The sequence below is a fragment of the Giraffa tippelskirchi genome, chromosome 11 (genome assembly GCF_054371585.1).
Source record: "Giraffa tippelskirchi isolate mGirTip1 chromosome 11, T2T-mGirTip1v1.2.pri, whole genome shotgun sequence".
Classification (NCBI taxonomy): Eukaryota; Metazoa; Chordata; class Mammalia; order Artiodactyla; family Giraffidae; genus Giraffa; species Giraffa tippelskirchi.
The window spans coordinates 42,662,071-42,689,851 of record NC_137285.1 but is presented as its reverse complement, the minus strand read 5'-3'; the positions used below and the strand labels follow the sequence as shown (position 1 = coordinate 42,689,851).

At 34.2% G+C, this 27,781-nt stretch overlaps 1 long non-coding RNA gene across 2 annotated transcripts in view; it reads right to left on the bottom strand.

Moving 5' to 3' along the window:
* Nucleotides 1-27,781, bottom strand: part of LOC145525401 (uncharacterized) — an 860,300-nt gene that overhangs the window by 84,918 nt on the left and 747,601 nt on the right. For both annotated transcript variants that reach the window (XR_014068187.1, XR_014068186.1), the window contains one exon: nucleotides 8,721-8,806. This is a non-coding gene — a long non-coding RNA (uncharacterized LOC145525401). The remainder of the gene's footprint in view (nucleotides 1-8,720; nucleotides 8,807-27,781) is intronic.

The window sequence follows — 27,781 nt, the reverse complement described above, 5'->3', positions numbered from 1 at the left end:
AGAAGAATTTGGTGAAAACCATAATTGTGGAAATATAAATAATTTGAGACTAATGTACCTACACAGCATACCAGAAACCAAACTTTTATGTTCAAAAATTATTCCTCCAAGATTAATCTTTTTAGAGAAAAATGAATAATTTCTTTGAGCATTTTCTGCCATGGGGGACATGGAGGGAAATATACATTATTTCTGCTATCTTTTTTTTTTTTCATTAACATGATGTTCTCTAACAAGCACCGTGTAAAAATAGATGAATGTTGCTGTTCAAATCTATGGAGTATGTAATGAGAACCCAAATTATCATTACCATATATCAATTTTTTTTTTCAAAAACATGTACAGATCTATTTATCATTACATTTTTTTTTTAAAGGAGTCACACTATACCTTTGGAATCTAGGTCATCTATTGAATTTTCTTTTCAATATTTATCATGCAAAAATATTACTTAATAGAAGTGAAGAACTCTTATCCTGCTGTACCCATTGGTGATGTCAGAAGTAACCAGTCACCAATTGTGTCCTAGTACTCCTTAATAAACAAGGACAGGGGTTATACGGTTATTCATTAGCTGTGTATGGTATCAGGCAGAAGCTACTTGCAATTACCAATTACTGATAACAATGCAAAATGTATTTATCAAATACTTTTCCTGAAACAAGAAAATAATTCTGTTTAGGAGAGAAAAGGACAGGAATAAAGATGGAATGCTTTATCACTTTTAAAATTTTACAGGATGAAAAATGTGACCTGAAATATTATGTTGTAAAACTGAAATGGAAAATTATAAATGCAAATAGATTTATGTAATCTAATAAGATTTAAGGGAGAATGGACGTGGAATAATAATGTACTTCTAGACAGAAGCAATGCTCTGTATAGTTTTGCATCAAACAAAGACCCTTCATGTTGGCAACTGCTGACAGCAATTGACCCAGAAAAAACAACCCCAACCTGAAAGAATCTTCTAAGTCTACTCTGTGAAAACTACAAAGGAGATAATTTGACAATGATTACATTATCAATATAAAATGAGAATTATACATTTCCCAGCTAGCATAATTATGTACTCCAAAATATAATTTGGGGTATGATGAAAACTCTTATCTTAGTAATGATAGGTAATTGTCTTCTCTTGTCCTGTGGCTATCTTGTCTTTTATTTTTCTCTTTAATTCAACAGAATCTTGCTCTTCTGATCAGTTTCTTCATGTGCTATGCTGTTCTTTCATGTGTGCTTCTGCCCTGGAATGGTTGGTTACATCTTTCTGCTAATATTATCAGAAAGTTCTCAGTCGCCTGCATAAACATAATTTAAACTTGCTTTTAACTACTTTGCCTTTATCAATGATATGCTCAAGAGGATATCTGTGCTCCCATTTGCTTTGAAGAAATTTTTACCATTAGCTACTTATTAATAAGAAATAACTTTTCATTCCATTTATGTTATCGCATATCTGTAAATGCCTGTAATATGAATTGCGCTCCTTGAGCAAGTCGCCAGAATATTCTGCCTAATTAAAATTCTGCTCTATTATGGCAGTGGGTGGGATGTTATAAATTTGTTTTCTTTTGGATGAAAAATAATAATGCCTGGTCTGTGTTGGCACTGGCTATCTTACATATTGCAAAGAATCATTGATGCCCCAGGATTTTGTTTTGTTTTCTTTTAACAAAACATTAAACATTCCTCTTGGACTGAAGTAGCCATTATAGTTTATCCTTTCCCTCCAATTTGGTGATAGCAATAAAAGCTGGTAAGAAAGAATTCTGCCCTTGAGCATACAAATAAATAGACATAATCAGAAGGAACTGTAATTTTTTCTTCTCAATACTTTCAGTGATTCTAAAAACCTATGTTTAAATGATATGATTAGAATTACATGCAACTTTGTCTTTCTCTCATCCATCTCTGCTAGAGCTTCTTGCAAAGACACTCTCATCTGCACATAACCAAGTACCTAGTAGTAGGACGATGCTTGTCCAATAGAATAATTATAGCTGGGAATTTATTTCATGATAAGTTTTCCAAGTAAGATACACTTCTTATATGTTAATCTAGACCTAAGGCAAAAGCACACTTGTAAGAATATATAGCTTGTCTGGTCTCTGATATGGGCAAACTGGATGCTGCTAATGACTCCCACTCTGGGAGAAGAATGGAATTGACAGCATCACGAGTATGTACAATGGAAGCAGCATGGTTACAATGTATGTGTAATAAGTTAGGCTCTGGGACGGTGAAGGGGAGGAGTTTCCCAGAACTTATACCTAAGTTAATACACTTTGAGTTAGACTTATAATTGAATTATTTTGATTTTATTTAATCAGTTTTAATGTGTGTTAAATGAGATTAAAATACTTCTAGGTGTTTAAACTGTATTAATGAAATTAAATAAGGTGCAAAAATGCCTACTTACATAACAATCACGGTTACTTTTCTTAATTGAAGTCCAGAGACCATTAACAATGAATTGTTAGATTATAGGAATGAAAATTGTCCACTCATGTTTTTTTATAATTTTTAAAAAAAATGAGACAGGGTACAATTATTTTGTCCTGTTTGCTACAAGATTTTTGCACAAGTAATTATAATCCCTGAATTTATATGACTCAACACATCCATCAATGTCTTAAAAAAGAAAAAAAATAAAAAATACAGAAACTATAGCATTTGGAAAGCTTAATGATAATTCCATGTTACTATAAGTAATTGTAAAAAGCATTCTACTTAAACCAACTTTACATATGATTACAATAACTATTTCAAAGCCATAAAGTTTAAAACTAATTTTGCTCATGCCCAGAAGGTATTCACAGTTCATCACATACTTGATGAAAGCTGTCTTTGTGTATTATTTCACTTTTCCTAACAACAAAACCTTGAGGGAATAAAACCTCTAGGTGTGAGAATCTTGGCAATCCAGCTGTCCTCAAAGGTAAGCCTATGCATTTTCAACCTTTCAATTTGTTCCAGAAGTCTTAAACTAGCTTTATTCTGTATTATTTTCTGGACTTTTTATGATATGGCAGTTGTATTCTGTCTTCATTATACAACTCAAGGTTACTAAAACTTTGGTTTTATTTTTCCTTATATTACATGAGATAAATAACTTTTCCAAAAATTTTTCCTTTGAAAAACTAGCAAAAGAAAGAATGAAAAAGCAAAACAAGAGATTATGAGCAACTAAAGTAGGAAAACTCTTAGTCTTTCACTGAATATGACTGGATCACTTTGATTCAAAATGGAACTATTGCTTTAATTTTTTGATGCTCTTTAATTTTCCATTTAATTTTTTATATAAAATGCATTCACATCCAACAAAAATTCTCACTTTTCTTCCTCTGCTCCAACAAACCCAGAATTTTCATAGGCAACTGTACTTGTTTCTTATCTGCCATTCTAGAAGATCTTTATGAAATTTCTTACATTTTATGAATATACATTTACCCTCCACTTTTTATACACAAAGTGGTATACTATATATACAATCCTCTGTTTCTTGCTTTCTCATTTAATATATCTTGGAGTCTATTTTCATATAAGTACACAAAGAGCTTCCTAACTGATTAAAGCACCGTATTATAGCAGTATGTGTTACATCATAAATTATTTCAACTTTCTCTTACTAAAAGACATTTAGATTATTTTATTTAATTGTGCTTGTCTTTGGAAATAATCCTGCAATTAATGACCTTAATGAGAAAAGTTTATACATAAGCTATTTCTCAATTGAGTCTAAAAATAAATCCATATGTAATTTTAATACTGAAATAGAATTAACTAGAGCTAATCAATGAATTTAGTAAAGTCACAGGATATAGAACTAATGCATAGAAATCCCCTGCATTCATATATGCTAACAATGAAAAATGAGAAAGAGAAATTAACAAAACAATCCCACTCACCATTGCAACAAAAATAATAAAATGCCTTGGAATAAATGGAATAAACCTACCTACCTAAGAGACAAAAGACCTGTATGCAGAAAACTATAACACACTGATGAAGGAAATCAGAGGTGACACAAACAGATTGAGGGATATCCTATGTTTTTAGATTGGAAAAATCAATATTGTGAAAAATGACTATACTACCCAAAGTAATCTATAGATTCAATGCAATCCCTATTAAACTACCAATGGCAATCTTTACAGAACTAGAACAAATAATTTCACAGTTTGTATGGAAACACAAAAGACTCAGAATAGCCAAAGTAATCTTGAGAAAGAAAAATGGAGCTGGAGGAATCAATGTTCCTGACTTCAGGTTATCCAACAAAGCTACAGTCATCAAGACAGCATGGTACTTCCACAAAAACAGAAATATAGATCAATGGAACAAGACAGAAAGGCCAGAGGTAAACTTATGCACCTATGGGCACCCTTTCTTTGACAAAGAAGGCAAATATATACAATGGAGAAAAGACAGCCTCATCAATAAGTGGTGTTGAGAAAATTGGACAGCTATGGGTAAAAGAATAAAAATAGAATGTTTCATAATAACACACATAAAAATAAACTCCAAATATATTAGACTTCAATGTAAGAACAGAAACTATAAAGTTTTTAGAGGAAAACATAGGCAGAACACTCTTGGACATGAGTCACAGAAAGATCCTCTTCAACCCACCTCCTAGAGTAATGGAAATAACAAGAAACAAATGGGACCTAATTAACTTGAAAGCTTTTTCACAGAAAAGGAAACTATAAACAAGATTAAAAAAAAACAAAACAAAACCCTCAGCATGGAAGAAAATAATTGCAAATGAAGCAACTGAGAAAGGATTAACCTTCCAAATAAACATGCAGCTCATATAGCTCAATAACAGAAAAACAAACAGCCCAATCAAAAAATTGACAGAAGACCTAAACAGACATTTCTCCAAAGAAGACATATAGATGGCCAATAAACACATGAAAAGATGCTCAACATCACTCACTACTTGTTATTGTTCAGTTGCTCAGTTGTGTCTAACTTTTGCAACACCAAGGACTGAAGCATACCAGGATTCCCTGTCCTTCACTATCTCCCAGAGTTTGCAAAAAACTCATGTCCACTTAGCCAGTGATGCCATCCAACCATCTCATCCTCTGTCACCTCCTTCTCCTCAATCTTTCCCAGCATCAGGGTCATTATTAGAGAAATGCGAATCAAAACTACAATGAAATATCCCTTCACATTGGTCAGAATGGCCATTATCAAAACAATATAAACATTAAATGCTGGAGAGGGTGTGGAGAAAAGGGAACCCTTCTGCAATGGTGGTGGGAACGTAAATTGATATGGCCACTAAGGAGAATAGTGTGGAGATTCCTTAATAAGCTATGAAAAAAACTACCATATGACTCAGTAATCCCACTACTGGGCATATACCCTGAGAAAACCACAATTCTAAAAGACACAAGTATGCCAATACTCATTGCAGCACTTTTTACAACAGCCAAGACATGGAAGCAACCTAGATACCCACTGACAGAGGAATGGATAAAGATGATGTGGTACATATATACACTGGAATATTACTCAGACATAAAAAGGAATGAATTTGAGGCAGTTGTCATGTGGTGGATGAACCTAGAGCCTGTTATCCAGAATGAAGTAAGTTAGAAAGAGAAAGAAAATTGTCGTATACTAATGCACATGTATGCAATCTAGATAGATGATACTGATGAACCTATTTGAAAGAAAGGAATGTAGAGAATGGACTTGTGGACACAATGGGGGAAGAAGAGAGTAAGACAAGTGAGAAAGTAGCATTGACATATATACACTAACGTGAAAAATATGTAACTAGTGGGAAGCTGCTGTATAATATATCTCATTATGACTGATTCACACTGTTGTATATAGCAGGAACCAACACAAGATTGTGAAGCAATTATCCTCCAATTATAAAATATTGAAATAATAAACTAATACAACCTCCTTACAGAAGTCATAGTTTGCACTCCCGCAAGCCTTAGAAGAGAATGCCTATTTTCCAGCAGCCTCATTAACAAAGCACAGTGTCATTTATCTCAGGGACCAGATATACTTCCAGAAACAAAAGCCTTGTTCCAGCTTTCCTTTGATTAGTGTTAGCATGAACTATAGATTTCAGTCCATTCTCTAAACTTACAGGAGTCTTTCTATTTACATTTGAAGTGAGTTTTTTATAGATGGAATGCAGTGAGTTTTGTGTCAATTGTTCATTTTCCACTATCAACAAAAGCATACATATTTCAAAGGGAGAGGAATTAGTGGTGATAGGCATATCAGCAAGATGCTGCTTATACTGTAGTATTTGTTATAATAATGTGTAATGTATATACTGTCATAGAGTATATAGAATTGTAACTCATGATTCACCAGTTACAAAACTATTTTATAAATGACATGCTATCTTCTATGCTATTCTAGGATATTTCAAAGCAAATTAATTCTCTTATCCCTTAAGATCTTATTCTCCTTTATATTTATTCTTCTTGTTTTTACATTGTGACTTATGGAAGCACTGTTAGAAATTGTAGGGCTCCCCGATACTCCCCAGTGCTGTAGTCTCCCTTTCTACTTCCTAATATTAGCCTCATTACAACAGGGGACTTGATGAAGTTGCAGATTTGTTACCTTCAGATATTTACACATGTAACATCTTAAGTAAAGTTGGTACAGGGCATTCAATCCAGTATAAAATGTTTATAAAACACTTTTTCACCAGGGTGCCCATTTTTAATTGCTAGGTTCAGGCAACTCAGATTCATTGTTGGGGTGAGAAATATGCTCAGCACAATCGATGGAGTTTGCAAATTTTTAACCGCTATTTATTTTCTTCCTCGAGTTAGTCAAGAGAAACTTAATTGGAAGATTATTATAAAATATTAATCATTTATAATAATAACTTTAATGCTATCTGAAAATTTCAGTATTTGAGCAAAATAAGGACAATATCGAATTTCAGGGCATCCCTGGTGGTCCAGGGGTAAAGAATCTGCCTTGCAATGCAGGGGACACCGGTTTGATCTCTGGGAAAACCCCACTACCTCGGAGCAACTAAGCCTGTGTGCTGTAACTATGGAAGCCGGCATGCCCAGAGCCGGTGCTCTGCAACAACAGAAGCCATAGCAAAGAGAAGCCACACACCGCAACGAAGAGTAGGCTAACCCCTGCTTGCTGCAACTAGAGAAAGCCCTCACGCTGCAATGAAGACCCACCACAACCAACAAATAAAATAAAGAAACAAATCTTGAAAAAGAAAACAATCTCAGTGTTTGGGCAGGTATTAATAGTGTATTTCTGTCTTTCTCAGGACCATGCTATTAATAGTGCATAGCATTCAATTTCTAAATGTTAGAGAAATATTCCTTTAGAGAAAGATGCTCAGTTAACCTGACTGAAAATATTTGACATATAATCTAGAATTCATTGAATATTAGACTTCAGCTTTCAAAGTGCTATTGAATGACAGATTTTTTCAAAATATTGAAAACATGATATATTATTGTTGTAAAGTATTTAAGTTTTACTATTTACATATATAGTCCATATTATATACAGTATTTATTAATATATTATCATATATCACATACTGGTTAACTGATTTAAATAACTTTTTATCTTAAGAAACACTATGTTGCTCCTTGTGACAAAGAGAAACAGGATATAAATCATACTATGAAATATTATTCAGCACTTTGCCTAGAGTAGCTTTGGAAATATATTTATGTATTGATTGCTTAATTTTTATATAGACTTGATTGGATATCTATTTTAATTTTTCCCCATTAACATTTTCAATTCAGATACATATTAAACAATGATATTTTTTGCTCAGTGGCTTTTAAGGAAAAAAGTAAAACACTCACTGAAATTGAAAACTATAATATGATTGTATGATCAGCCTGTGCCTAAACATCACTAGTTCTGAGGAACTGTTACTACTTAAGGAAAGACATTAAATTTTGTACCATCAGTTAGCAACACCCATCCCATGCCCCCAAATACACTTATAAAAAAACAGAGATCATCTTATTGTGCTGTAGCAAGCACCTCCTTACTCTCCAGGTTTATTTCTGAGGCCCAAGAAAGAAAACCAGCAATTAGCATGTTTCTTCCATGTGAGCCAGTTTATTTTTCTTTTATTGTTGCTAATTCTACTTAAATATTTTAATTTATTCTAAGTATATTTAATCAAATAACTAAAGTTTTGCCCCATAGTTCAGTTGTGGCATGTATCAGACTAGTATCACTGCATCAATTTTAAAATATTTCCATTACTACAATAGTTTATTGGGGCTTCATTGGTGGTAAAGTATCTGCCTGCCAATGCAGAAGACAGGCTCAATACCAGATCTGGGAAGATCTCACATACTGCAAAACAGCTAAGCCTGTGCACCACAACTAGGGAACCTGTGTTCTAGAGTCCATGAGCCACAACTACTGAGCCCACATGCTACAGCTACTGAAGCCTGCGTGCCCTAGAGCCCATATTCTGCAACAAAAGAAGCCATTGCAATGAGAAGCCTACGCACTGCAATTAGAGAGTAACCACCACTCGCTGCACCTAGAGGTACGCCTGCGCAGAAACGAAGACCTAGCACAGCCAATCAATTAATCAGTTGATTATGGTATAAGTCTACAGTAATCCTCTTGGACTTTTCTCTGGGAAATGATTAAGCTTTTCTTAAATAGTCATATTTTCACTAACATTTGAGATTAAAAAAACATAAAAAATTTACCTGTTAGTTCATTCCTTAAACTTCAAACTTTGCACTGAGAATGTCTGATTTACTTTCCGTTGTCAGAAAAGGCTCGCAGTAGAGATCTAGAACAAAACAAAAACCACAGAAAACATAAACCTTAGGTAAGCTAAACATTATTTAAATAAAATTACATCTTAATTAATAAACAGTTAACCAAGTGATTCTTTTAATCTAAATTGTAATCTTTTACATTATAAAAACATCATGTATTTATCTATATGTTCATTTATGACATGAAATTACCTGAAGACATACTTAATCTTAAGTACAATTTGAGTCAATCAAATTATGTAGGCACAATACAGTTTGATTGTACCGTATTAGCACCTAATTTAATTTTCTTCAATATCCACAATAAAACTTGTATCCTGACAGCAATGAGAGATGGTTAAAAATATTTTCTACATGGAGTGACACACTACATTGAATGAGAATAAAATCATCAAATTGGTCAACTATGAAGTGTGAAAAAGTTGCTCCATTTATTATTGTCATCAACTTATTATTAACATTATAGTTGTCATTATTTAGTGATCCACTGCTGATTCTGTTAGAATAAAATAGCAGAGATAATACAGAGTGCACCAGACTAGGAACAATTAAATTGATACAGAGATTTTAATTCTTAGAGATTTTAAGGCAAGGGATATAATGAATTCATGTGGAGGGGCCAGGTTGTTAAAGCAAATAAATGAAATAAATCAGGTGAAAGAGGAAGGTCTGTGACAAACTGCAAATCATATTTATATCTGAAAGGACCTAACTGATGCTTAGCTATTTCCCATCATTTCAAATGAACAATGCAGGCCAATTATAGCCACATCTTATAGTGCTGTAAACAATGCCAGAAACTTATTTTTTTTATTTTATGTATCCTTATTTTGATGTCATGAATTATTAAAATAAGCAAACACACTATATGAGCCACAAATACATTTGAGGTAGTCTACTTTGCCAGTTTCCTTGATGTAAACCTTCCAATATGACCAGTTTAAGTCTATCAAAGTTATGTCACTGAACACGGAGTTGAGAAGAGTTTCATGTATTCATTTCTCACAAGCATGTACACTGTGCCTTCACACACCACTCCCAAAGGCACGGATTGATACCTTAATTTTAAGCAGTTTTATAAACATCCACAAGTACCAAGAAATCTACCAAAGGGGACCTATCTGTATATCAGTATCTTTGGAAATATTTTAACTTCTTTACTCTCTCTAGCTTCCTTAGTCTTATACCCTTTAATTTATATCTGCTTCTTGCCTCTCTGTATGTGCTGTTCCACTCCTTCCCTCACACTCCACATTTTGTATTTGTGGCTATTATTGTGGGTTTGCTTCTCTAGGCCATTTTTACCCAACACACAGTTTCCTGTGTTTGGTTCCCTGTGTGACCCACCAACATACTGAAGACAGTCCTGACTCCTTTCTAGTCCCAAGTCTGGTGACAGAGTCTCCTCCACTTTGGTCAGGAGAGAACAAAGGAAAACACACAGTATTTCACTGAAAAATACTTTTTGTCATTATCAACCTGGAATAGATACCAAAAGAAAGGTATGCCTTAGTGTTATGAAACGTGAAAAGGGACAGACAGCTAATGTGTCTGTGGGGTAGATGATAAAGGAAGGAGAAGAGACGTTCTATAAAGAAATTGGGTGTCAGCAATTTCAAGAAAAGGAATACTAACATTAGTCCACATGTGTCATTAAATGCACCCTAATGATTTACAAAGAGCAACTATATCTCAAATCCCAAATCCATTTTGGAAAAAGATGAAGAAAAACATACATGCATGTGCAGGCACACACACGCATACACACCCCACTTGAGAGATATTCGACTTATTCTGTCCAAACTACAATTAAAAACTGAACAAACTAAAATTCAACAACCTTACTTAGATGATCTGTTAGAGAACTGATGCTATGAGAAAAACTACAAGTTCCTTACATGCCTGAGCAGAAACCAGAAGTCAAGAAGTTTTGATAAAATCCATGGAAATCAAATGACTTTTATAAAAATAATAATTATAAACAAAACTTTGAAGCATACACTATGAACAAATGTAACATAAAAAGTAGTGATGTGAAAAAAAAGATAACTATAACACAATATTAAACAAAACACATTAGGAAATGTAAACAATTTCTACAAATAATTAAGAGCTATACCAATTACCAAGAGAGGAAAACTGAGTTAAGTTTATGAATCAGTTCAGTTGTTCAGTCTTGTCTGATTCCTTGCAACCCCATGGAATAAAGCGCACCAGGCTTACCTGTCCTTCATTAATATTCAAGTATATGAATAGGCATCTCACAGAAAATGAAACTAAATGAAACTAAATAAGCATATAAAAGTTCTAAAGAAGTGGTCAGAGAAATAATAGATTTGAAAATAAGATGCATTTCCAATAAATAAAAATGAGAAAAATAAACAGTGGCTAGATTTGGTACTGATGAGGATATGTAGAATTGGGAATGCCCTAACAATAACACAAATTTAAATTGTATATGATGCCGTACATCTTTTGTTGATATCATATGTGACACAATAGACATGAGTTTGAGTAAACTCCGGGAGATAGTGAAGGACAGGTAAGCCTGGCGTGTTGCCGTTCATGAGGTTGCAAAGAGCCAGACATCAGTTTGCCCCTGAACAACATGATGGTATAAGCATAATCTGTCAATACCACATAGTGTTAAGGATTTCCAGCATAAAATCCACCAATATTATTTCTAAATGTTATAGTAACTCACATATGTTCAAGGTGATAGGTTCATAATGTTGACTGTAACTTCAATACTTATTATCAAAAATAGACTTAAGCTGAATTATTCTACTAGGAGAAAAATAAGTAAATTGTAATATCATTTTTATAACTGCTATGACTCTTCATTGAAGGACCACTAGGGTCTCTCCTACTGTGGAACAAGATGGATACATTGCTCATTGCAGCTAGCAATTCACACTATGGGGAACTGTGGGGTATCCAGTAAGAAGATGTGAAAAGGAAGTTCTGTTTGGTTTGGATCTTTCAAATGATTGGAGGGAGTGCAAAGAAATCAAGCTTAGTTTTATATTGAGAGCTGTCAGAAAGCAGCAGTAATTCTGCGATTTAACATCATAATAAACTTTTAAAAATTATTTTATTGAAGGACAATTGCCAAACCTCAACATGAATCAGCCATAGGTATACATATATCCCCCACCTTTTGAATCTCCCTCCCCATCCCACCCCTCTAGGTTGATACAGGGCCCCTATATGAGTTTCCTGAGTCATATAGCAAATTCCCATTGGCTATCTATTTTACATATGGTAATATAAGTTTCCATGTTACTCTTTCCATACATCTCACCCTCTCCTCCCTTCTCCCCATGTCCGTAAGTCTATTATCTATGTCCGTTTCTCCATTGTTGCCCTGTAAATAAATTCTTCAGTACCCTTTTACAAGATTCTGTATATATACATTAGAATATGATATTTATCTTTCTCTTTTTGACTCACTTCACTCTGTATAGTAGATTCTAGGTTCATCCACCTCATTAGAACTAACACAAATGCATTATTTTTTATGGGTGAGTAATATTCCATTGTGTATATGTACCACTTCTTTATCCATTCATCTGTCAATGGACAGACATCTAGGTTGCTTCTATGTTCTAGCTATCATAAATAGTGCTGCATTGAACAATGGGATACATGCGTCTTTTTCAATTTTGGTTTCCTCAGGGTATATGCCTAGGAGTGGGATTGCTGGGTCATATGGTGGTTTTCTTCCTATTTTTTAAGGAATCTCCATACTGCTTTCCATAGTGGCTGTATCAATTTACATTCCCACCAACAGTACAAGAGTGTTCCCTTTTCTCCACACCCTCTCTAGTATTTATTGCTGATAGACTTTTTGATGATGGCCATTCTGACCAGTGTAAAGTGATATCTCATTGTAATTTTGATTTGCATTTCTCTAATAATGAGTGAAGTTGAGCATCTTTTCATGTGCTTGTTAGCCATATATATGTCTTTTTTTTGAGAAATATCTGTTTAGGTTTTTCCCACTTGTTTATTGGGTTGTTTGTTTTTCTGGCATTGAGTTGTATGAGCTGCTTGTATATTTTGGAAATTAATACTTTGACAGTTGTTCCATTTGCTATTGTTTTCTCCCATTCTGAGGCTTGTCTTTTTACCTTAATTATAGATTCCTTTGCTGTGCAAAAGTTTTTCAGTTTAATCAGGTCTGACTTGTTTACCCTTGTTTTTATTTCCATTACTCTAGAGGGTGGGTTATAGAGGATCTTGCTTTGATTTATGTCATCGAGTATTCTGCCTATGTTTTCCTCTAAGAGTTTTATAGTTTCTGGTCTTACATTTAGGTCTTTAATCCATTTTGAGTTTATCTTTGTGTATCTTCTTAAAGTGTTCTAATTTCATTCTTTTACGTGTAGCTGTCCAGTTTTCCCAGCACCATTTATTGAAGAGGCTGTCTTTCCCCATTGTATATTCTTGCCTCCTTTGTCAAAAATAAGATACCCATAGGTGCATGGGTTTATTTCTGGGCTTGTTATCTTGTTCCATTGGTCTGTATTTCTGTTTTTGTGCCAGTACCATACTGTCTTGATGTTTGTAGCTTTGTAGTATAATCTGAAGTCAGGAAGGTTGATTCCTCCAGCTCCATTCTTTTTTCTCAAGACTGCTTCGGCTATTCAGGGTCTTTTGTTTTTCCATATGAAATGTGAAATTTCTTGTTCTAGTTCTGTAAAAAATGCCATCTATTGAGATTATCATATGGTTTTTATCTTTCAGTTTGTTAATATGGTGTATCACATTGATTGATTTGCATATACTGAAGAATCCTTGCATCTCTGGAATAAACCCACATTGATCATGGTGTATGAGCTTTTAAATTTGAATTTGAATTCTGTTTCCTAAAATTTTTTTTAAGGATTTTTGCATCTATGTTCATCAGTGATATTGGCCTGTAGTTTTCTTTTTTGATGTTGTCTTTGTCTGGCTTTGGTATCCAGGTGATAGTGGCCTCGTAGAATGAGGCTGGAAATGTTCCTTCCTCTGCAATTTTTTGAAAGAGTTTTAGAAAAATAGGCATTAACTCTTCTGTAAATGTTTGATAGAATTCTCCTGTTACACCATCTAGTCCTGGGCTTTCATTTTTTTGGAGATTTTTGATCACAACTTCAATTTCAGTGCTTGTAACTGGGTTGTTAATAATTTCTATTTCTTCCTGGTTCAGTCTTGGAAGATTAAACTTTGATAAGAATCTGTCCATTTCTTCCAGGTTATCCATTTTATTGCCATATAGTTGATCATAGTAGTCTCTTATAATCCTTTGTATTTCTGCATTATCTGTTGTAATCTCTTTTTCATTTCTAATTTTGTTGATTTGATTCTTCTCTCTTTTTTTCTTTAGGAGTCTAGCTAAAGGTTTGTCAATTTTGTTTATCTTCTCAAAGAACCAGCTTTTAGTTTTATTAAATTTACTGTTGTTCCTTTCATTTCTTTCTGCTCAGATCTTTATAAATTTCTTTCCTTCCACTAATCTTAGGGTTTTTTTTTTTGTGTGTGTGTGCTTCTTTTTCCAGTTGTTTTAGGTATAAAATTAGGTTGTTTATTTGATGTTTTTCTTGTTTCTTGAGGTAGGATTGTGTTGCTATAAACTTCCCTCTTAGAACTGCTTTTGCCGCATCCCATAGGTTTTGAGTTGTCATGTTTTCATTGTCATTCGTTTCTAGAAACTTTTTTATTTCCCTTTTGTTTCTTCAGTAAACTGCTAGTTGTTTAGATACATATTGTTTAATCTCCATGTGTTTGTGTTTCTTACAGTTTTTTTCTTGTAATTGATATCTAGTTCTCATCGCATTGTGGTCAGAGAAGATACTTGATATGATTTCCATTTTTTAAAATTTACTGAGGTTTGATTTGTGACCCAAGATGTCATCTATCCTGGAGAATGTCCCATGTGCACTTGAGAAGAAGGTATATTCTGCATTTGGATGGAATATCCTGAAGATATCAATGAGCTCTATCTCATCTAATGTATCACTAACGACGTGTTTCATTATTAGTTTTCTGTTTTGGTGATCTGTGCATTGGTGTTGATTTGTAGTTGATTTTATAGATCTTTTTCCTTCTCTTGTATTTTTGACAATATAAGTCCCTTTAACATTTGTTGTAAAGCTGGTTTGCTTGTACTGAATTCTCTTAACTTTTGCTTTTCTGAAAAGTGTTTTATTTCTCTGTCAATTTTGAATGAGATACTTGATGGATACAGTAATCTTGGTTGTAGATTTTTCCCTTCCAGTACTTCAAATATATCCTGCCATTCCCTTCTGGCCCGCAGAGCTTCTGCTGAAAGATCAGCTGTTAACCATATGGGGTTTCCCTTGTATGTTACTTATTGCTTCTCCCTTGCTGCTTTTAATACTCTTTCTTTGTGTTTAGTGTTTGCCAGTTTGATTAGTATGTGTCTCGGCGTGTTTTCCATTGGGTTTATCCTGTATGGGACTCTTTGTGCCTCTTGGACTTGATTTACTTTATCTCCTTTTCCATTTTGGGGAAATTTTCAACTACAATCTCTTCAAAAATTTTCTCACACCCTTTCTTTTTCTCTTCTTCTTCTGGGACCCCTATAATTCAAATGTTGATGCATTTGATATTGTCCCAGAGGTCTCTGAGACTGTCCTCAGTTCTTTTCATTCTTTTTACTCTATTCTACTCTTCAGAAGTTATTTCCACCATTTTATCTTCCAGCTCACTGATTTATCCTTCTGCTTCAGATATTCTTCTATTTTTATTCCTTCTAGAGCATTCTTAATTTCATTAATTGTGTTGTCTCTGTATGTTTATTATTTAATTATTCTAGATCTTTGTTAATTGATTCTTTCATTTTCTCCATTTTGTTTTCAAGGTTTTTGATCATCTTTACTGTCATTATTCTGAATTCTTTTTCATGTGGTTTGCCTATTTCCTCTTCACTTACTTGGACTTCTGTGTTTCTAGTTTTTTCTTCATTTGTGTAGTATTTCTCTGCCTTTTCATTATTCTTTTTTTAACTTATTGTGTTTGAGGTCTCTTTTTCATAGGCTTCAATTCTTTCTTCCTTTTGGTTTCTGCCCTCCTAAGGTTGGTCTAGTGGTTTGTATAAGCTTAAGATAGAGTGAGATTCATGTTGAGCTGTTGTTGTTGTTGTTTTTGTTTATTTATTTGTTTGCTTTTCCTCTCATGGTCAAGGCTGAGTGAGGTGGTAATCCTGTCTGCTGGTGATTTGGTTTGTATTTTGTTTGTTGTTTAAATGAGGTGTCCAGGACAGGGTGCTACTGGTGGTTGGGTGGCACTGGGTCTTTTATGCATGTGGTTTCCTTTGTGTGAGTTCTCACTCTTTCATGCTCCCTAGGGTTAGTTCTCTGGTAGTCTAGGGTCTTGGAGTCAGTGCTCCCACTCCAAAGGCTCAGGGCTTGATTCCTGGTCAGGAACAAAGATTCCACAAGTGGTTTGTCATGGCATTAATCGAAATTAAGACAAATAGCCACAAATGAAAAATCAAAGATGAACCCTAGAGAAATGGCAGTTACAAAATCAGGCAAATAATAATTAAAATAATGGAGTATACACATAAATGTATACATCCATAATCAAAGTCAAAACAGTTAAAGTGAAATAAAGTACAAGAGATTGACCCGGCAAACAAAGGAAATCAAAAATTATATTTACCAGTTAAGAATAACACTAACTAAAGCACAACCTGGAAAACAAAATTAAAGCAAGGTGCCAAGTTGGGAATAAAGCAATGAAAACAAAACTAACACATATGTTGAGAGGAAAAGGAAGAAAGTAGAGGAAGAAGGAATAGATATGTAAAGTTAAATAGAGGTAGATGAAGAAGATTTATATATGTTAAAGATTAACTGCAAGAGGAAAAGAACAGTAGGAAAGAAAAAAAAGGAATAAATGTAGAAAGATTATAAGTTTAAAAAATTAAAAATTATGAAAAGAAAAAAGAGAAAAAAAAGGAAGGAAGAAAGAGAAAAGGAAAAACTACACATAATTGCAAAAGCCCAAATAGAGACAGAGCTTTATAACAACACTAAAAAGTGTGACTGAATATACACATATACATATACACCCATAAGCAAAATCAAAACAGTCCAACAAAAATAAAGTACAATAGTTTGACCTGGTGAACAAAGGAAACCAAAAATTATATCTACCAGTTAAGAACAAAACTAATTAAAGCACAAACTGGAAAACAAAACTAAAGCAAGGTGCCAATTGGGGAAGATAGTAATGAAAATAAACCTAACAAAATGTTGAGAGGAAAAGAAAGAAAGAATAGATATGCAAAGTTACAGAGAGGTAAGTAAAGAAGATTTATATAAATTAAAGATTAACTCCAAGGGGAAAAGAACAGTAGGAAAAGCAAACAAAGGAATAAATGAAGAAAAAAATTATAATAAAAAAAACTAAAATAAGTAGAAAAAAAATAAAAAAAGGAACTCCACAGAACTGCAAAAGCGCAAGGTAGAGGCAGAGGTTTATAACAACAATAAAATATGTGACTGAGGGAAGAAAAAGAAAAGCTCAAATTCTTAACTAGATTTCATAGTGCCAATAAAGTCAACAACTACAATGGAGGAGGAAAAAAAGGAACAAAAAATCCCAAAGAATCTACAGAACAAGTCAAAACATAAGAATAATAAATATTTTTTCTTGAGTCACTGCTGTCAGAGTCCTTTCCCTTGCTGGGAGTCACAGTCCACCTCACCTGCCTAGGACGCCCTCCAACACTGTGCTGATCTCTGGACCTGCCGTGTGGGCAGCTCCGATTCTAATCTGGTCCTGCACCTGTGTGTTCTTGCCTCCAATGTCCACAGCTATCAGAACTAGTGTGTTTTCTTTTGTAGGAGCTCTCAATGTTCTTTTATACATTCCATAGACACTGAGTCTGCCCAGTTGATCACGTGGATTTAATCTGCAACTTGTATAGTTGATGGGAGGGTTTTGGGTCTTCTTCCTTAGCCACACTGCCCCTGGGTTTCAGTTGTGGTTTTTATTTCCACCTCTCCATGTGGGTCATCCACTGGGGTTTGCTCTGGAGGACTTGGGTTTGCCCCTGTGAGGGCCAGGTGTGAAGGTGGTGCAGCTGCTTGGGTCGCAGGGGTTCTGGCAGCACCAGGTACTCAGAAGAGTTGGCAGCTAGGGCAGCAGGAAATATAGTGAAATATAGTGCTCTAGAAGGGTATAACAACCAGTATTGGCCAATACACTCCAGTATTCTTGCCTGCAGAACCCCTGGAAGAGAAGCCTGGCAGGCTACAATCTACAGGGTTGCAATGAGTTGGACATGACGGAAGCAACAATGCGTGCATAGATGCAAGACATTTTTTGCCTGTGGCAGCTCTGCCCCAGTGAGAGTTGAGCATGAAGATGGTGCAGCTGCTTAGCTTGCAGAGAACCTCACAGCACCTAGCGTGCAGGGACACAGACTGCCTCTGCCTCAGGAGGCATGGCCCTATCTGAGTCTTCGTTTGAGCCTGTTGTAGCTGGCAATCAGAAGGCCTCTTTGGCCAGTGTTTCTCCATAGCTCCACCTTTTCAGGCACTTAGAGGGCTCCTTTGCCTGGGGTCTTTACTGTTGTTTGGTCTGTCAGGCACAGAGAGGGGGCCACCCTGGCTGGGGTCCTACTCTGTAGATTGGCAGGTCAGGCACTTAAAGGGAAGTACACATATCAGCTTCTAGTTATTGTAACCCCTCCTACTCTTCTATAATAACTTCAACTCCCATTGTTTTGGAAAGTCTATGTTCAGGCATACTATTACTCTGCTCTAGTTATCTGCTCCCAATCTTGTTGGTTTCAATTAATTTCCAATAACCTTGATTTCTCGTTTCTTTTCTTTCATCCTTGACAACAACAAAAAGCGCTTTAATGTTTAATGATTAAATCTAAGCTAGTTAATACATAGCGCTGCCTTCATGCAGCAAGTTAGTAATAATGTGATGACTGTTTTTATCTGAAATTAATTTGAGAGACTCCATAGACTTATCCTGGGTCCTTTGATTTGGTTGTATAATGAATATCGTGCAGATGGTAAGACATTTTGACTTAATTAAGCATATTAAGAATAATTAAATGACTTTGACTTTGAAAATGATATCACTCTTGTCTTCAGTTAACTCATATAAAGCATATATACTAATTGATTAATAGAGAAGGGAGTGGGCCAACTGTACTTATGCAATTCAACAATAAATGAATGTCCATGTCTGTGCCTTGAGTTTACACACACACACACACAATTTTTCCATGTTTAAGAATGTTGTTAAATATATTAAATCATTACCAGTATTAGAAAATATGAAAGGAATCAGAAACTTAGCAATGTCTAATCTAAAATCATTTCTTACTGCTCCTTCTAGCATCCAATTCCTAGATGCACAAAAATGTTATCTTAAATGGGCTAAATCTGTGCAGTGCACATGGCTAGCACTTACTAACATTGATAGTGTGAAAATTATTAATATAATGTTCTTTTTGCATTTTTAAATGCATGACATTCTCCTTTATCTGCTCAAAGTATCAATCTTCTTGGGAGTAGGTAAGTGTTGGCTACATAGGGAACATTCATGAGAAGATCAAGGTGAAACACAATTTCAGAATTTAAAAAAGTAATATAAATTTCCATTCAAAAGAAGGTAGTTCCTTCTCAAAACAGAGTAACAATGTATTTTTCACCCCATTATTATATTAAACATCTGACTTGCTCCTGACTTTTGGGCAAACCACACATGACTTTACAAATGTGAAATATGGCTAATACAAATTACTATCTGCTGTAAGTGTAAAATACGACATTTGAAATATCTAATATGAAAAACATATATAAAATATAATATTTGGACCTCATTGTTTTATATGTCAAATGTTAATCTGGAGGCTTGGTTTATATAAAATATATATTAAAATAATTTTTACTTATTGTCAATTGTCCATTAAATTTAAAATTACATATATGGATCCCATTATAATTTCATTTAACAGGCTTTTCAGACTACAGAGAACTTTTATAAGGCAGGTACACATGGAGAAAGCAAAGTGAAGGAAACTTCAGAACTTGGAGTGACTGATAGATACCTACTCAGTTGGTGTAACTGAACCAAAGGAGATGAGGAGAAATTAAATAGCAGGGGTTAGGGAAAATATAGACATAAAAACACAAATGAACACACACATTTCTTCCTACTAACATTTAAATTATATATTAGAAAGAGAATGAGGTGTGAAGGTCATAATGAAGGGAGAAGAAGCAACAGAACTGTTTAAGTGATAATATAATTCCAGGGGCACTTTGTCAGTGTTTTGTTTGTTGGCTTGTTTTGTTTTGGTTGTCCTTTCTGTATGCTGCTGGATTTGACTGTTAGCATTTTGTTGTGGATAAAACATACTGGTGTCCAGGGTTTTCTTGTGATGTCTGTGTCTGATTTTGGTATCAGAGTAACAATGGTCACTTACTCTATAAAAGAACCTGGCATCCAAACCCTGACAGGATGGTTACTTTGAGACATTAGTCTGCCATCTTGGTCAGCCAGCTTTGTGAATAAACTCGTATCGCTCACCTCAATACCTTGCTCTCAGATTCACTGGCCTGTCATACAGTGAGCAGAGTGAACTTGGACTCGGTAACAGTGGTATTGATGGAGCATTCTTTCTCTCTTTTCCTGCCCACACTCTGCTGTTAAACTCCACTAAGGGGAAGCAGACAACTCAATTGTTTTCAGCAATGCCCTGGGGCATGGATTGCTCTACAAACTAATCCAATTAAATTTTAGTTCTCTTGAAGGATTAGTTTCTTAAATCCATAGTTGACATGTATTCTGATTCTAGGATTGCTCCCAGCAGCTGTCTATTACATGATTCTATCCTGCAAACTAGCCAGCTTAGCATTCGACTGTACTTTCATTAAAGTCCATGAAACACCTCCCAGTTACCTTTTTCCACACTCTCAGGGTTTTTAGAAAGTCTTTATGCTTGAATATCTTTATATTCTCTGGGAAGTAAAGGGAGTTGCTTTGGGAAGAGACTGTGTGTGTGTACTAAGTGGCTCAGTTGTGTCCTACTCTTTGTGACCCTATGGACTGTGGCCCAACAGGCTCCTCTGTCCATGGGATTCTCCAGGCAAGAATACTGGAGTGGGTTGCCATGCCTTTCTCCAGAACATCTTCCTGACCCAGGGATCAAATCTGTGTCTCTTTTGTCTCCATTTGGGAAGCCCTAGGAAGAGAATGGTTTGATGGTTTAGTCCCTAAGTCATATCCGACTCTTGCAAGCCCTTGGTCTGTAGCCTGCTAGGCTCTTCTGTCCATGGGATTCTCCAGGCAAGAATACTGGAGTAGGTTGCCATTTCCTTCTTCAGTGGGTAGAGATTAGGAGCTACCTATTTTATGGCATGCCACTTCCCCTAGGCAAATCCTGAGACAGAGCTCTGGAGCTTGAAGTAGTGACTACAGCAGGCTACTTTCTGAGTGGCACGTCCACTGATCGGTCCTCCCAACTTGGCTCTCTTAGTTTGGAGCTGCTTGATCTGGGGCAAGGGCAGTTGAGGATTTGCATTGGCAGTGTGCAGAGACTTTATTCCATGAAGCATACTATGCATGATAAAGAAAGGCTGTGAAATTGTGCCCATCTGCCAGTAAGAGGGGGGTGTCTAAGAACATTTCTTTAATAGTAGATATCATCTTTAATGGTTGTTAGCCTAACGACAACAATTAAAAAGCTATTTCCACTTTTATTCTCCCCAAAGTTAAACCTGGTAATAGTTGCATATATAAAACATAGAGAATGACACTGAAATGATCAAGTTACTAAAAAAAAAAATAAAAAAAGTTCTGCTTTTTCAGTTAACTTAATGTCACATAGCACCTAACTAATATATATTTTAATCATTTCCACTCAAAAATTATTTTCAATATTATTTTGAATACATCAACCTTAAGATTTTTTTGCTTCTGTCATATTTTCTTGCTTGGATGAATGTTAGATTCAATTACTTTCTTGTTAATTTTTTGCCTTTGAGTACAAATGCATTGACTAATATGTGATATGGGTGTATATATACATAACTTTAATTGATTATATGCTTAACACTATGATTTGATGTTTTTATAGTTCAATTTTTTGGTATTATTGGATTTTGCATACTTTATAATGCCTAGATTATATTTAATTACATTTATTCATATTTTCCCATGTTGTTGATCAATTAGGAAAATTCCAATTTATTGTTATTATAAATACTGTTGCAATAAATTTCTTGTAGATCATTTCATTCATATAATTATTTCCTTAGGATATATTTCTGAAGTACTATTTCTTGCTCATTTTTAAGGCTTTTGATATTCATTACCAAATTGCCTTCCAGAAAGGTCATACCAATTTATATTCTCATATTAATACAGTGTGAAGAAGACACTTTTTATATTTTTAATTGGGAGGATAATTGGCAAATGCTTTCTATAGTTCAAAGGAAAGAAAGTAGCTTGTAATTCTAAATTAAACCCCCCAAAAAATGGATTTTACAGCTTCTATATGATTACTGTAGGATTTTTTCCCTATGCACCAAAACACAGAGATGAAGAATAATCCCAGGCCTTTCCTGGTAGCACAGTGGATAAGAATCCTCTTGCCAATGCAGGGGACACAAGTTCCATCCCTGATCTGGGAAGATTTCACATGCCGTGGGGTAACTAAGCCTGTGCACAAAAACTTCTGAGCCTACAAGCCACAACTACTGAATTGAGCCTGCGTGCTACAACTCGTGAAGCCTGTGTGCCTACAGCCTGTGCTCCACAACGAGAAGTCACTGCAATGAGAAGCCTGCGTAACACAATGAAGAGTAGTGGTGCACTTGATGCAACTAGCAACTAGAGTAACCCTCAGTGCAACAAAAACCCAGTACAACCAGAAAAAAAAAAAATTAAAAAAAAGAATAATTCTAAAATGCATGTAGTCCTACTCCTTAATTTTTTTCTTATAAGTATGGTAAATTAATAAGGTGACTCACTCCAGTAAAGGAAGCTTTTATAATATTCAGTAGTCTAAATTGTTGTTCAAGAGGTATAACATTTCAGGTATGCTACATGAGTAAGTCCTAGACATTTGCTGTATGACATCCTACCTGTGCTTAAAAACACTGTATTTTACACTCAATAATTTGGTAAGAGAGTAGATCTTATTTTATGTGTTGTTACCACAGAAAAAGTGGGAGGTGGGGCAGGAAGAAAATTTTATGTGATGGAAATGTTCATTAATTTGTGCATAGGTTTATGCATATGTCGAACTCAAGTTGCATTAAATACGTGCAGTTTTTTATATTTCAATTATACCTCAATTAAGATGTTAAAAATAAAGTCTATAAGTAGGAAACACCAAGTTCTATACCCCTATATCTAATTTAATGAACAGTAGCTATATAATCAAACCCCTTTTCTTGCTCAAGAAGGTATATGGGAATACCAAAGTATGATTAGTTTAGCTTTTATATAGACATCACTGACTCCACTGGAATTATAATATATACGTACGTGTGTGTGTGTGTGTGTGTGTGCATATAAAGATGTCAGTGAATCTTTACACACATTGTGATCTTTGATAGCCCACTGGATTACTTAAGTCAGATTAGATAAACAGAGTCATCACTGATAAAAATCATCAACAGGCTTTATCACTATTGATGACACCAAAATATTACTTCTTCAAGATTATGCTAGTTTTTAGCAGTTGCTGCCTTGCCAAATATGGTTGTAGTTGATATGTTTAAATTTGGTCTCATATTCAATTTAATAATTTGCATTTCTTCAGTTTTTATTTATACATATACTATTGTATACGTGTTTGTGTACTTAATGTAAAAGTGGCATTACATAAAACATGAAATCAGTGTTCTAGAAATATACCAATATAATTTTAATAAAATGATTTTTCTGTGTTCAGAAAACTAAATAAAAAGTGACACATTTTACTATATTAGAGAGGAGAAGAATCTGAGCTCTGGAAATCTTTGTGATTTAAAGAAAGTCATCATTTTATGTCCAATAAATGGGTATGTGTATGTGTGTGTATGTATGGTATTGTAAAAACTTGTTACATATGTATATATGTGCTTAAATGTATATATATAAATATACATATCACAGCTTCTGTCAAGGCTTTATGAGATACATTGGTGAAATATTTAGCACACTGTCTGGTATAAAACAAGGGCTCAGAAAGTGCTATTTATTATTTTCATGATAGTGTTTTCATATTCTCTGCATATTCTTTATCATAAAATCATTTATCATTAACTGAAAAACATTATATACATTTTGTAATAAACGCATCATGTTCCTTATCACTGGATGAACTATAATGGAGACACCCATTAATTCTTATTTGTATTTGCTAATATGAATATTAAATAAAACCAAAAGAAAATTTATTTAAACATGGCCCATTTTTACCTCTTTTTCTAAATTTAAGAAAAATCCTTTGGTCAAATATTGTAATCTATAAATAGTGTAAAGCTTTTTTTTTTTTTACCAACAAAGACAGTTAAAGGGATTTGATATACTTGGGAAAAGAAAATAAGGGCTGAGCAAACGTGGCACAGAATGGCCCTGGCATGCATATTATCTTACCTGGAATCATTTCATTACGAGGTCTGAAAAAATAGCTGTTCTTTGGGACTGAGTGAATATAGCTCTAATTTCAGCATCTAATTTCAGGTTTTCATATATAATTACTCTCTCTATGAGTGTAGACTGCAGAGTTTTCTGTTACCTTAGGTATGAGCTTTAATTTAAATCCTCAGATTTCCAAAATTCTAATTTAAACTGCAGAGCAGCACAGCTATGATCAGATTGTTCTCTTGCAAATGGGGTTGATAATTCGAGAATCCCAAATGAAACAAATCATTTAGCAGAACTCAAAGAAGCCAGTTAGCCTATGCTTTTTTTTTTTTTTTTTTGCCCTTTTTCTTTCACAAAATGAAAGAAAAGAAAAGCTTAAATACAATTCTGAGAACCTAGTCAAGAAGAACTACAGAGTAACTCTGGAACTACATTCCCAATGGCATATAATTTATATATAATCCTTTGGAGAAACATTAATACATTAAAGAAATGGCAAAATGAGACAGGTTGAAAAATTTAGTATCATGGAGCTAATTTTTCATGGTTTATACTGAAGAGAAAGGGCCTTCACTCTGTACATTATACCACACAAGCTAGAATCCATTGCGTCTGATAGCAGAGAAGAAGCCTCTATTTATTGCTCACATCCAATTCTCAAGTCCACCTAAAATGGCAGGTATCAAAAATTACTAACTCTTTGTCTTTGTCTTCATTTTACTTCTAGTCTATATCTCCTGATGAGAACAATCTAACCAGATACTGAAAGCAGGAAAATATTCCTCATTTACAATAAAAATAACCCATATCTTTCTGAGAGAAAACAAATCACTTCATAAGCAGAAAGGGAGCCCTATAGTGTGAAAGAAGGAAGATAAAAATCAATTCAGGAAGCAGTCTTCAAGTCCTTTGAAAAGAACCAAGTTAAGGCATTCTTACTCCTGTGGACTTTGATAGAAGTTAGCTGCATAAGGATAGCAAGATAGACATACTGTCCTAATCTTAGCCCTCTTGGTGATATAGTTCAGAATTTTACTACTTACATTAGCAAGTTGGTACACACAGTGGATCTTTTTTGGTTTTGTTTTTAATTTTTTCTATTGTCTTGGGATATTACAGATTAACAATGTTGTGATAGTTTCAGGTGAACAGAGAAGTTCAGCCATACATATACATGTGTGGACTCCACAGCAGATCTTTTTTGAAGATGAATAGCTGTTCTCACAAATGTCAATCTGGTCCACACAGTCTACTGCATTCTCAATTGCTTCAGGGCCAGAAATGGTTTCAGTGGTAGCCCAAATATTGAAAACATTACAAAAAGGATTCATTTTGGTTATCTAGAAATTATAAAACAAGCTGCCCAGTTATGAGTGCAGGAAGGAAACAGCAAGAGTTGAAGCAGAGTGAATTTGCTCAGTAGCATGTGATGATGGCTACACATAAACAAAAGAAGGGAAGATTTTTAATCAATAAAAATATAGGTAAAAATAAAAGTTCATCTTATCTTCTTTGTCAACAGCCTAAAGAAATAGCTATTGGATTACAAATACAGTAGAAAAATTAGGTTTTCAATTTGGATATTTTCTTCTGAAGCCTGTAGCTCAATGAAGCACTATCTTATTGTTCCTTTTGGTTTGGCCATGATTCACTTTAACTGGTAAAATGCAATTTAAGTTTAAGGGAAGTCCAAACAAACAAACAAAAAAACCAGAAACTGTTACGGCATCAGTTCTATTTTCAGTAGGAACTGGGGTGATTCTGAAGTTATAATGGCTTAATAGATATTTCATTGTTCCGGGTAAATAATCAAATTAAATAGTCTGGTAAGTTTGGTGACCCAAAATAATAAAGACAAACATATATCAAGCCCAGCCAGGCAGACTTGAAAGTCTAATTAATTATATAAAAGTGTTGACATCTAAGTGGAGTAAGATCTCTGGGTGAGTTAAACAAATGCGAGACATATAAAATGAGAGATGCGAAGGAAAATATTTCCCAAAACTGATATATGTCAATGTAGGATTGTAAACAGAAACCTCTAAAAAAAAGTATTAGCAGAGTTTATGAAAGAGATATAGGTTAAATGGTCTCTCTAGCTCTATCAATGTACACTTTCACATCCTAATCAGTATGCTCTGAGTACTCACATAGTATCATCGCATATAGTATAACTCGTAATCATTATCTGTATCTTACAAACCCCACGTGATTGAGGCTGCAGCAGACATGAGTGTCGTTAAAAACTCAAAAAAATTTTAGTCCTTTATAAGTCCACTATTAGACATAAAGCCATATAATTCCTACAATCAATTCTAGCAACTGAGAAAATGAAGAAAAAAAGAGAATAGAAGGAAGTTATTTAGAAAAAAGCTCTCCCCATAATGACATTTTCATCATCATTTATTTCAGATTAAATGCTTTAAAAATATCATTATGTTCCACTAAAATTTATCACACTAAAGTATATCAAAGAAAATTAAGTTAAAAATGTATGCTGAGGTTATTTTGTCATCAAACATGAAAGTGAAAGTTGCTCAGTCATGTTCGACTCTTTGCAATCCCAAGGACTAAACAGTCCATGGAATTCTCCAGGCTAGAATACTGGAGTGGTAGCCACTCCCTTCTCCAGGGGATCTTCACAACCCAGGGATAAATAATGATAAAAATGTTGGTGAAACTTGATTTTACTTAAATGACAAGGAATAATCAATCCTCTGTTATTATAAGCAATAAATATTGTGTATTTGACCATATAGGCTCAAAAATATTTTGACAAATGAATCAATTCCCTTTTAATCAAACAAGCTTAAAACAAGTCTACACAACCTAAAATAGACAATATTTTTAACACTGAATTTTAGTTTACTTTCTTACATTGAAAGCAAGTTACACTGTATGACATGTATTCACATTCTGTGAGAAAAAACTGGAACTCGATTTTACATTTTATATTTTGTATAGTATGTGGTAAGTTGAAGGCTAAGAATTTAGCTGATACATTTAGAAGGCTACCTGATTCCAAAATTAATCATTTTGAGTTTTAACATTTTACTTTGGTTTTGGTGAAGAGGGTCTAGATTCTAAACCAACTGAAACATGAGTACCAATAAAACAAACCTTAACTGAGAATCCAGACTCTATATGAAGCCTCTCATAGACTTTTCTTTTTTTAATTTGAGATATAAATTCCATTAAAAGGACTACATAAAATATACCTGTATAATTTTAAAAATAATTATAAATCAAAGACCTATCCATACCTAACAAATAAAACATTTCTACTCCTAATTCCATGTTTAGAATGAAAAGAACCCTGAAAGTTTTAGAAATACTATCAGTAGTTTTACACCTAAATACACAGT